The sequence below is a fragment of the Chinchilla lanigera genome, unplaced genomic scaffold (genome assembly GCF_000276665.1).
Source record: "Chinchilla lanigera isolate Chin_1 unplaced genomic scaffold, ChiLan1.0 scaffold00067, whole genome shotgun sequence".
NCBI lineage: Eukaryota > Metazoa > Chordata > Mammalia > Rodentia > Chinchillidae > Chinchilla > Chinchilla lanigera.
This window is the reverse complement of record NW_004955468.1, coordinates 3,101,891-3,113,572: the sequence shown is the minus strand read 5'-3', so window position 1 is coordinate 3,113,572 and position 11,682 is coordinate 3,101,891. Positions and strand designations below refer to the sequence as shown.

General features: G+C 39.4%; 1 long non-coding RNA gene across 1 annotated transcript in view; it reads right to left on the bottom strand.

Annotated features, from left to right (window-relative positions):
- LOC106150238 overlaps window positions 1-10,910 on the bottom strand; it is a 27,352-nt gene extending 16,442 nt beyond the window's left edge. Inside the window, exon 1 of the long non-coding RNA XR_001236946.1 lies at window positions 10,581-10,910. This is a non-coding gene — a long non-coding RNA (uncharacterized LOC106150238). The remainder of the gene's footprint in view (window positions 1-10,580) is intronic.
- Between the last annotated feature and the right edge of the window lie 772 nt (window positions 10,911-11,682).

Genomic DNA, 11,682 nt, shown 5'->3' with positions numbered 1-11,682 from the left:
CAGCATAAAAGAGCACAGATTTCAAGAACTTGGTTTTGTGGGTTTCCTCACAATAGCCCACCCTGCTTTCTCAAAGGTGTTCTTTTATCTTGGTTTTTCCTCTTTTATTCAGCCCAAGCTTGCTTTGCAGAGCCAGTTTCTCCCTCGCTCCTCCTTTTACTTTTCAAATAAACTTTGCCACTGCTTGTTTCATTCAATTCTTTGCTCAAGACAAGAAGAACCTGGAATCCAACTCCAGAAGGCAAGGCGAGCAATTCAGAACCTGGCAAAGTTTCACTGCAAGCCACTTTTAGAAGGAGCCAGTGCATAACATTTTGACATAGCCAGGACATTCTGATAATAGTGACTCAGCAGTACCACACTTACCTAGCATGCATGAAGCTCTGGGTTCAATCCCAAGCACTGAAAAAATTTTGTAAAAGTCAGTAATGAGTGGAAGCCATGCAAATATTCATGAATGTTTGTGAATGACTAGGTAAACAGAACACGGTTTTACATATCATGGAACACTATACAGTCTTACAAAGGAAGGAAATCCTGTCACATGCTACAACATGGATGAATTTTGAGGAATTATGCTAACTAACATAAGCCAGTCATCAAAAGCATATACTGAAACATTCCATTACATGAACTGCTATATTAAGTGGTCAAATTCATAGATATAGAATAGAATAATGTTTACCAGGGGCTCAGGGAAGGGAGTAGCGGAGAGTTGGTTTTTTTTTTTTGGTTTTTCTCCGGTACCGGGAACCGAGCTCATGACCTTGCGCTTGCCAGGCAGGTGCTTTTGCTGCTGAGCTAAATCCCCAGCCCCGCGGAGAGTTGTTAACAAGTACAGACTTTCAATTCTGCAAGATGAAAAGGTTCCACTTCACAGTAATGTAGATATATTTAACACCACTGAATTGTACCCTTGAAAAATGGTTACGGTGAAATGAGTGTAGTGGTGTATGACTATCATCCCAGTTACTCAGGAGGCTGAGGCAAGAGGATTGCAAGTTCAAGCACCTAGCCTGTCTCAAAGTACAAAATAAAAGGCATGGTGGCATATGCCTGTAGTCCCAGCACTCTGGAGGCTGAGGCAGGAGGATGGCTATGAGTTTGAGGCCAGCCTAAACTATATACATATTGAGACATGTCTCAGAAAAACCAACACCAAAACAAAATAAAAAGGGTTCAGTGGTAGAGTTATGCCCCTGGTTCAATCCTCAGTACAAAAAAACAAGAAAGTTAAGATAGTATCTTAGTTACTTTTCTCTCCTTACTGAGACAGGATATGTGACACCCAAAATTAAGGAAAGAAAGGTTTATTTAGCTCACAGTTTGTGGAGGTTTCAGTCCACAATCAGCTGGCTCCAAGGCAGGGTGGCATGTGGCAAGGGGCAATACTTCAAGGGGGCAGAAGACAGCAAAAGCAGCAAGAGCACAATGGGGGGAAGGGAGTAAGACTCTTTTCCTCCCTTATATGGTATGCAGACCACCCACCCATACCATCTCTGTGCCCTCCTCTTGCACAGGTTCAGGACGTTTGCAAAATGAGGACCCTGGCCCCCTGCTGAGTCACTTAGTTAACCTTCTACACTTCTCAAGTTGACACAATGAACAACATCCTAGAGAGGTAAGGGATGTCCCCTACACCCTAGGATGTAGAACTGCTGAGTTAGTTAAGCCGCTGGACTTCTCAAGTTGACACAATGTATCAACCATTACAGATGGTCAAATTTATACAGTTTTCTTCAGTTAAAAAAGTCACGTTACACTCTCAAGCTGAGAAGCCATTTATTCATTCATTATAGATATTCATAGTTCATGCGAGACGTTCTAGGTACTTTGCTAACTTTCTGCAGGCGGGTGATTAAGAAAGGACTCTGTTCATGAACTCTCTGCCTACCCCTGTGTCTTCAAGATTGCTACCTGATTTCTTTTCCAGTAGATTTAGTGTTTCTGTTTTAATCTGTAGATCTTTGATCCATTTTGACTTTAGTGCATGGTGATAGACATGGGTATGGTTTCAGTCTTTGGCATGTAGAAAGCCACTTTTTCTAGCACCATTTATTAAAGAGGCTGTCTTTCTTCCAGTGAACACGTTTGGGCCTCTTTGTCAAAGATAAGGTGGCTGAGTGTGTTTGTAGTTATGTCTGTACTTTCTAATCTGTTCCATTGATCCTCAGGTCTGGGTTTTGTTTTTTTTTTTTGTTTTTTAACTAGTACCACTTTGATTTTATCACAGTAGCTTTGTAGTATAATTTCAAGTAAGGGATTGTGATACCTCCTGCCCTGCCTTTGTTGCCTAGGATTGCATTTGCTATTCTAGGTCTCTTCTGGTTCCAGGTGAATTTTAGGAATGTTTTCTCTGGATCTGTGAGGTATGCTAATGGTGTTTTGATCAGGATTGCTTTAAATCTGTATATAAGTTTTGGGGGTATGACCATTTTCACAATGTTCATTTCCTATCCATGAGTGAGAAATATCTTTCCATTTTCTAAAATCCTCTTCTATCTCTTTTTCAGAGATTTACTGTAATTTTCAGTGTGTGGATCTTTTACTTCCTTTGTTAGATTGAGTCCTAAATATTTCATTTTTTTAGATGCCTTTGTGAAGGGTTTCCCTAATTTCTCTCTCAGTGAGTTTGTTACAAACCAAAGTACATGGGAAACACTTCAAAGAATCAACAACTGGGATTTCATCTTATTGAAAAGTTTTTGCACATCAAAAGAAATCACCAACAGAGTGAAAAGAAAACCCATGAATTCGGAAAAAAATTTAGCCAACTGGACATCTATCTAGAATATATAAAGAATTAAAAAAAAAATTAGGTCCCCCAAATTCAAAGACCCAATCCAAAAATGGGCATCTGAGATGAATACACACTTTTCAGATGAAGAAAAACAAATGGCAAATAAGTATCCAAAAAAATGTTCAACATCATTGGTCATTCAAGAAATGCAAATTAAAACAACACCAAGATTCCATCTCACCCCAGAAAGAATGGCTATCATCAAGAAATCAACCAATAACAAATGCTGGAGAGGCAGTGGGAAAAAAGAAACCCTTCTCCATTGTTGGTGGGAGTGTAGACTGGTGAAACCACTGTGGAAATTAGTGTGGAGATTCCTCAAAAAACTAGGTTCAGAGGTCCTATTCGACCCAGCTATTTCCCTTCTGGATATTTTTCCAGGAGAATTGAAAACATCATACCACAGCAATATATGTGCACCCTTGTTTATAGTAGCACAATTTGTAATAGCTAAGTCTTGGAAACAACCTAAATGCCCATCAACCAAGGGATAGATAAAAAGGATGTGGTATTTTTATACAGTGGAGTACTACTCAGTTATAAGGAAAAACTCGAGGCTTTTATAGGTAAATGGATGCAACTAGAGACCATACTCATAAGTGAAATAAATCAGACTCACATGTGTAAGAAACTGAAAGAGTAAATAAGATCCAAAAGGTACAATAGATATAGTGAAAGGGAAAGAAACTGCCCAAAAGGAAAGAACAACTGGGATGGGGGAAAGGAGAAAAGAAGGAAAAATTTAAAAATATATGTATATATACATATACACAAGATTGCTAAGATAATTGTACTACTAATTTCTATTAGTTCATTGAAAGGAACAGTTAGTGCTTATACTTTTTTTTCAGTTAGTGCTTATATTGTTTGATCAATACTGCATGCCTATATCTTATAATCTGAGCAACTATTTTAACGATAACATGCAATATAACCATTGTGAATTTCCTATCATCTTGTTTTGAAATTCGGTATTGTTTTTATTGTTTTTTTCTTTCTCTCTTTAAAAAAAAAAAGAAAGGACTCTGTTCTTGATGGGTGAAGTGGCGCACACCTGTAATCCCAGCACTTTGGGAAGCTAAGGCAGGAGGATCACAAGTATGAGCCCAGTTTGGGCCACAGTGACTTAGTGATCCTCTGTCTCAAAAAGAAACAAGCAAGCAAGCAAACAAACAAACAAAATACAACCACCCGTATTCTCAGTGGACGTGGAGAGAGAAGTAAATGGTGTGGGACAAGTGCTGGGTAGGGAAAACACAAAGTGGGGTGGCTGCGTCATTCAGTCTTGGAGTAGGGGTTAGGAGTTCTAAGTGTGACGCAGAATGAAAGACCAGCTGAAGCCAGGGTGAGGCACCAGGGACTGAGCATCCCGGGGTGACCAGAGATGTGGACGGGGGAGGGCTGAGGTGGAGGAAACTGAAGACACAGGATGTCAAGGGGTACGCTCTTCTCCTGAGATCAGTAAGAAGTCACCAGAGTTTTTTTAAGGAAAGGAGTAATGTGTTCAAGTTTGCATTTTCAAAGGGTTATTGCATCTGTTACGGTCAGAAATAGACCAGAGCACAGCAAGGCTGGAAGTAGGGATACTAACTGAATGATAAAGAAGTGAATGGTGACCTTTATATCCAGCTGAAAGTGAATGTAAGAAAATGAAGCAATGAGTCTGAACAACTTATTTCAAGAAATGCAGATTTGAACACCAGGAGGTTGCAAGTTGGGTGCAGGGTTTTGGGAGCCCAAGGGGCATGTACCTCTGTGTGTGTAGGAGTGTGTAGGGCGTGTGGAGGGGCGTGTACGCCGTGTGTAGAGCCGGGTTGGGACTGGCATGTTGAAACAGAGAGAGAAGAGAGGAGCTATTCCCTCAGGGTGTGGGCGAGGAGGGGACCAGATCTCACTTAATATAATTTATTTTAGCGTGGGAAAGCGAGGGTGGGACAATACTTTCCTTTCAGCAGGAGAGCAGGAAAGGAAGGATTTAGATGTAAGTTTGAAAGTATGTCATCAGAAAATTGAAGGTTTTCCCATATTATGATTTGTTTTACTTTATAAAAGTTTGTCCTGGAGGAATAAATGGAGAAATGATGGTTTACAGAGAGAGAGAGTTAAGTGTGAAATTGAAGCTCGAAAAATAGGAAAAGAAGTGACTCTGGGAAGGAAAGACCCAGGGGCAGCACGAGGCCCCATGGCAGCTGGCGCTCACGTTTCCATCAAGGGTATTTTTGTGGTGGCTTCTACAAATGCTAATACCACAGGCATTGCTTAGAATCCGACCTATGTGCTTTGCCTGGCCTTGGCCTGTGTACCATAGACCAGCCGTCTAGACTCAGAAGACCTTAACAAGCAGCCTTTGAATTAACTAGAGGGAAAAAGTAATGAGACAATTACATCAAAATATACTATTAACTTATAACTGTCAGAGCAATATGACATTGGCCAAATAGACCAGTGGAACAGGACAGTCCCACAGCATAGCTAGTTCTCTGTGGGAAGATAGATAATGAAAACTGTAAATGGGAAAAGAAAGATTTATTCAATAAATGAGAGGGCCAGGGATATAGCTCAGCAACATAGTGCCTGCACCCACCGTACCTCAAATCCTTTAAAGATAAATAGTTTAAAATGATAAATTAGCTTAGTTGGTAAAGGGCCAAAATCTGACTTTAAGAAATACAATAAACTGCCAGGCGTGGTGGCTCACACCTATAATCCCAGCACTTGGGAGGCTGAGGCAGGAGGATCGTTGTGAGTTCAAGACCAGCCTGGGCTACAAAGTGAGCTCAAGGCCAGCCTGAACTGCATAGAGAGATCCTGTCTCAAAAAGATAAAAAAAAAAAAAGAAAGAAATACAATAAACTGAGCATTTGCCTTTCTTCTGTAAAATGGGTCATCCTTTTACTAATAAAATGAGCCATTATCTTTATTTCTGTTGATGGACCATTGCTTTTCTCCTGTAAACCAAGCCCAAACTTTCTATAGATTCATAGATTCTACAGATTTCCTCTCCCCAAAACACACGAGTCTCCCCAATTCCTGACTATAGTGCACCCCTCTCTTGAGGGCCTTCGAGTGTATACTTTTAAAATTCTGCCTAGTCAATCCTTATACCTCTTTAAGTTAAATAAATAACTCAGGAGACCTTGTCTTGGTTACTTTTCTCTCGTTGCTGAGACAAAATACCCAATGCTCAAAATTGAGGAAGGAAAGGTTTATTTAGCTTACAGTTTGTGGAGGTTTCAGTCCATAATCAGCTGGCTCCAAGGCAGGGTGGCAGAGCACAGGGGCAATACTTCAAGGTGGCACAAGACAGCAAGAGCAGCGAGAGCAAAAGGGCGGGGAGGGAGCAAGCCTCTTGTCCCTCCTTATAGTGTATCTCCCCTATCAGCCCACGCCCACGCCCACGCCCACACCATCTTCGTGCCCTCCTCTTCTGCAAGCTGAGGATGTTCACAAAGTGCAGACCCTCTGCTAAATCACTTTAAAGTTTAAAGTTGAACTTTTAAGCTTCTCAAGTTGACACAATGAACAATATCCTAGAGCAGCAAGGGCATGTCCTTTTCACCCCATGGTGTAGACCTGCTGAGTTACTTAGTAAAGCTTCTAGACTCTTCAAGTTGACACAATGTATCAACCATAACAGACCTAGACTCCAAAGAAGACAACTTCAATATATTTTACCACATACAAATTTAAAAATAAAACTGTGTAGTCAAAAAGGGAAAAATCTAAAGTCAAAGAACTAAAGAAAAGCTTCAAATTGGGTGTGATGACACAAGTCTACAACCCCAGCACTTGGGAGGCTGAGGCAGAAGGATCACTGTGAGTTCAAGGCCGGTCTGGACTACATAGTGAGACTCTGTCTAAAATAAATGAAAAAGAAGCTCCAAATAAGGTAGAAAATATTCACAATGTATGAAACACACAGGTTACTGTTAATACATGAATTACTACAAATCAAATCTACTGCTCTGCATTTCTCTCTTTAGTCATAAATTCAATGCCCATATATTTAATTAATAAGTTTAATTTCATACTTTCTGTCCTGTTCCAATAGTCTATTTGTCTACCCTGAGCAAATATCACATTGTCATACTATGGAAACACAATGGTCTTGTTATCTTGATATCTTATAAATGCTCCAAGTTCATTCCATAAGATAAAAAATGAAATATTCTTTTTCTCAAATTTGATGGGTATTTTCTACACCGTTATTACTTCTCTCATAAATATTAATTTATACCTGTTCAATATTTAATAACACCATAGTAGAAAAAAAACTGTCATGCACATAACAGCACCAAAATTTGTAAAATTAGAAGTGACAAATACAAGAAAGAATGTATGAAAACATTTGGTGGGCTATTTTAATATGCCTCTCAATATTTGACAAGCTAGGGGGAGAAATAGTTTAAAAGACATGGAATTGAACAGCCAGATGGTGAAAAAGCAGGCAAAAACTTCAAAGAAGCTATTAGAAATATGTTCAAAGAACTAAAAGAAACATACTTAAAGAATTAAAACAAGGGATGATGGCCATGTCACATCAATAAGAGATAAAATTATTTAATCAGAAACACATAGAAATTCGAGTTGAAAAGTACCATAATCAAAATGAAGACTTTAGTCTGAAAGTTCAAACAGAAGATCTCAGCTGGCAGAAGGAAAAATCAGTATAAGTGTGAGAGAGCATTATATGCACCAAAATATACATAAAAGAATTATGTAGAGAGGAGAGAAAAGTGTTCAAAGTGTTCAAAGCAACAATAGTTGAAATTTTCCAAATGCGATTAAAAACGTAACCTATACAACCAAAAGCTCTGTAAGTACATAAACAAAGCAGTTCACATCCAGACACATCAGTGGAAAAACACTGTAAGCTAAAGACAGGAACATTTTAAAAGCAGTAAGAGAAAAACACTTAGCAAACAAAAGGAGTCTTCGGTAAGATTAACAGTAGGCTCTTCACCAGAGACAATGGAGGTAAGAAGGAAGTAGGGTGGTAGATTCAAAGTGTTGAAGATAAAATTTTATCAAACAAGACTCTTCTACCCGGCAAAATTATCTTTGATCTTTTAAAAATAAAGACAAAATAAAGACACTCCCAGATAAACAAAGCCTGATAACACTGCTATATGTTTACATCTGCTTAACAAGATATACTCAAGCAAAATCAAGAAACTCCAGGTAGTAATTTGAACACACGCGCACACACACACACATACACATACACACAGAGCACATACACTGGAAAACGTAATTATGCAAAAAACACAAAAGATAGTATATAACTGTATATTTCTCTTTCTTAGCTGATTTATAAAATAATTTCACTCTGGGCATGGTGGCGCACACCTGTAATCCCAGCACTGGGGAGGCTGAGGCAGGATGGTTGTGAGTTCGAGGCCAGCCTGGGCTACAAAGTGAGCCCAAGTTCAGCCTGAACTGCATAGAGAGAACTGCATTTACCCCTGTCTCAAAAAAGACAAAAAAAATTTTTTTCATAAAACAATGTGTATATGATTGTATTGCTGGGTCTGTAACACATTGGAGTGTAATATATTTGATAATAACATTATATAAAAAGGAAGTGGAAGCAAACTGATAAAGGAGTAAGGAATGAGCTCAAGATGGCATTTCAAATCCACAGCCAGGTGCAGAAGCATGTGCGTATAGTCCTAACTATTCAAGAACCTGAGGTAGGAGGATGGCTTGAGTCTGGGAGTTTGAGACTAGCCTGGGCAGCACAGTGATGAAACAAGCCAGCTGCAGGGATGCACACCTGTTATCCCAGCATTAGAGAGGCTGGGACAGAAGGACTGTTGGAAATTCAAGGCCAGGCAGGCGTCCATGGTGAGCTCAAAGCCAGCCTGAATTACATAGTGAAACTCTATCTCAAAAATGAACAAACAACAATAAAATACACAGAAAAAAAACATAAAATTACTCACATCTATAATTATAAGTGAAGAGAATAAAAAATGGCAGGTAAAAATGATAATATAACAAATTCTATGAATATGTGCTTTCTCTCCTGTTTCTCTAAAAATCTTGAGACTACATAATACATCAATTATGTATATATTGTATATATATGTATGTATCATCAGCTATGTTATATTATTAGGTTTTTAATATAGGCAATATATAAATGAAATAGCAAAGAGTAGGATGGAGCTATACTCAGGAATAAAATTCCTATATCACTAAAATGTCTATGGTATTAAATTATAAACCTGCAGTAGATTTTGATGTTAGGCTAGACTTAAAATATGATTATTATCACTGAACTCTGTCAATATGCAAAAAAAATCATTGAATAATTTAACTCAGTGAGGTTAATGGCATATAAATTATATCTCAATAGATCTGTTTTTAAAACAAAGTCAACAAAGTCAGGTGTGGTGGTGCACACATATAATCCCAGCACTCAAGAGGCTGAGACAGGAACATCAAGAATTCTAGGCCAGTCTGGCCTACAAAAGGAGTTCAAGGCTAATCTTAAGTCCATAACACAACCCTGTTTTAAAAAACTATATAAATAATTAATTAAAATAAAAAATTGTAAATGTTAAGGAAGATTTGAATAACAACACATAACCGTGATAAAATGTATCGGTGTTGTATTGGTCAAAGAATACACATTCTTTTCATATAGAACATTTACCCCAAAGAGATTTTACATTAGGCAGTAAAGGATATGTGAATATATTCCAAAATGTAGAATTTCTATTATCCACAATGCAATAAAACTAGATCTCAAATAAAAAAGGATCAACAAAATATTCAAATAGTTTACCGATCAAAACAAAAAAATAGTCCTTAAAAAATCTTGGGGGCATAGTAAGTCTTTGAGATATAATAAAAATGGCAATCTTAGTTATGTATAGAAAATAATGAAAAAAAAAAAACCAAAATATATTAGATTTGGAGAATGTTGCCAAAACTTCATTTACTACTGATCCAATAAGAGAGCTTTTGCCTATCATATCATCATTTGGGGGGATCATCCTCTTCTTGACAGTGGAGTGGGATACAATAGATCACCTCAGGAGAAATCGCAGCAAAATCAGATTTCACACAGTCTGTGAATGTCATATCGATTGCATCACAAGCAAAGCCCTGGACAAAGGTGGATGAGACAAGATTCAGACAGGTTAACAAGTGCAGAAGGGAAATCAATGGATACAGGACACTGACATGAAAGAGAGTAAGTTAAATACAAAGGATTAGGGAGACTTCTGGGGAAATTAATCAAGTAAGCCTCGTTGTGATCACTGCAGTAGTCCAAAGGGACATCCACAGAGTCACCACAGGGCTTAATCGAAAGCTTCCCCATCGACATTTGACTCATTCTTTGTCTATTTTAAGAATTGTGTATAATTGCAATTACAGCCTAAGTTTTTTGAAACATAAAACTGACTTTTGTGATGTTTTTAGCCAGGCATGGTGGCGCACGCCTGTAATCCCAGCACTCGGGAGGCTGACGCAGGAGGATCGTCTCGAGTTGGAGACCAGCCTGGGCTACAAGGTGAGCTCAAGGCCAGCCTGAAATGCACAGTGAGACCTTGTCTCAAAAAGACAAAAAAAAGAAAAAAATTAAAAAAAAAAAAAAATACACACACACACACACACACACACACACACACACACACACACAGGGGCCAACTGGTTTTCCCACAACCTATTCTCGCGATAACAACTCTCGCCACGAGAACTAGCTCAGGGTCTGGAACAGCCTTACCCGCCCCCGCATGACACAAACACCCTTTAAAGTTCCCGTTACCTCTCAACATTGTTATGGCAGAGACCAAACTTCAGTGTGAGCTTCACAAGGGACAAATAACCAAGCGGAAATCAATCTTTGGGCCGCTTGTGTTCAGCATTGCTGTTCATACGCCTTCTTCTAGCTGCTCTTCCAGAGAAGCCAGATTCTGCGGCTACAGCTGGGGTAGCAGTGCTGGGAGAAGCACGATGCGTGCCGGGCTGGGTGCTCAGCTCTTCTGCCTTGTAGAAACCCCTGGAGTCCCACGTGGAAATAATCCTCGAGCTGTCGCCAGTATCGGTGCACCAAGGCTTGGACTGACAGGCAGCTGTTTCCATGGAGCTGTGAATTCCAAACCCCTGTGCCAAAGAAAAGATGCGTTTGATGGCACACATGTCACAGCCTGTTCGAAAGCTTACTTTTCTATTTGCACTCCAGACCTACCTACCACCCCTCCGCTGTGACCGGGATACGGCGTTTTTAAAAACCTGGCATAATCTGTGTTTCAGGGAGTGGTAGAAAAGATGAGGCTTTCAACAGCGATTGATGTATGGCTGCAACATTCTTTTATCTTTTGCCTTACCACAGTGACCTAAGTAGCTTTTCCAAGACAGGTTTAAAGATCAGGTATTTTTTCTGAAAGTTAAATGCATGTTTGAGTCAAACTCTGCGCCCCCTCCCTCTTTTGGAAGTAGAGTCTCACTGTGTATAGTTCAGGCCGGGCTTGTGACAATTCTCTTGCCTCAGCCTCCCAAGGCTAAGATTACAGGGATGCCCCACCATGCCCACTTGTGCTTGTTTTTGGATGTACATTCTAATTGGTAAATACATCAAGTCCAAGTCAGTGTTACTCAGCATGAGAAGAGCTCTCCCTGGTCAAGATGGTCACTGGCCATCAGCTTCCTGCAGATCACAGATGGAAGCAAACCCACCCCCAGGGATTTTCTTGAGCCACATCATCTCCTGGGACCTTTCCACCACTGCTTCCCCAGCTGTGGGATTTTAATCTAATTTATAGTACAGAGTAGTAATGTGCTTGTTTAACCCAACCTGTGTGTTTTTGCTTCGAAGGACCACTGTAGGACTTTAAATATTTTACATCAAATATTGAATATTTAATGCA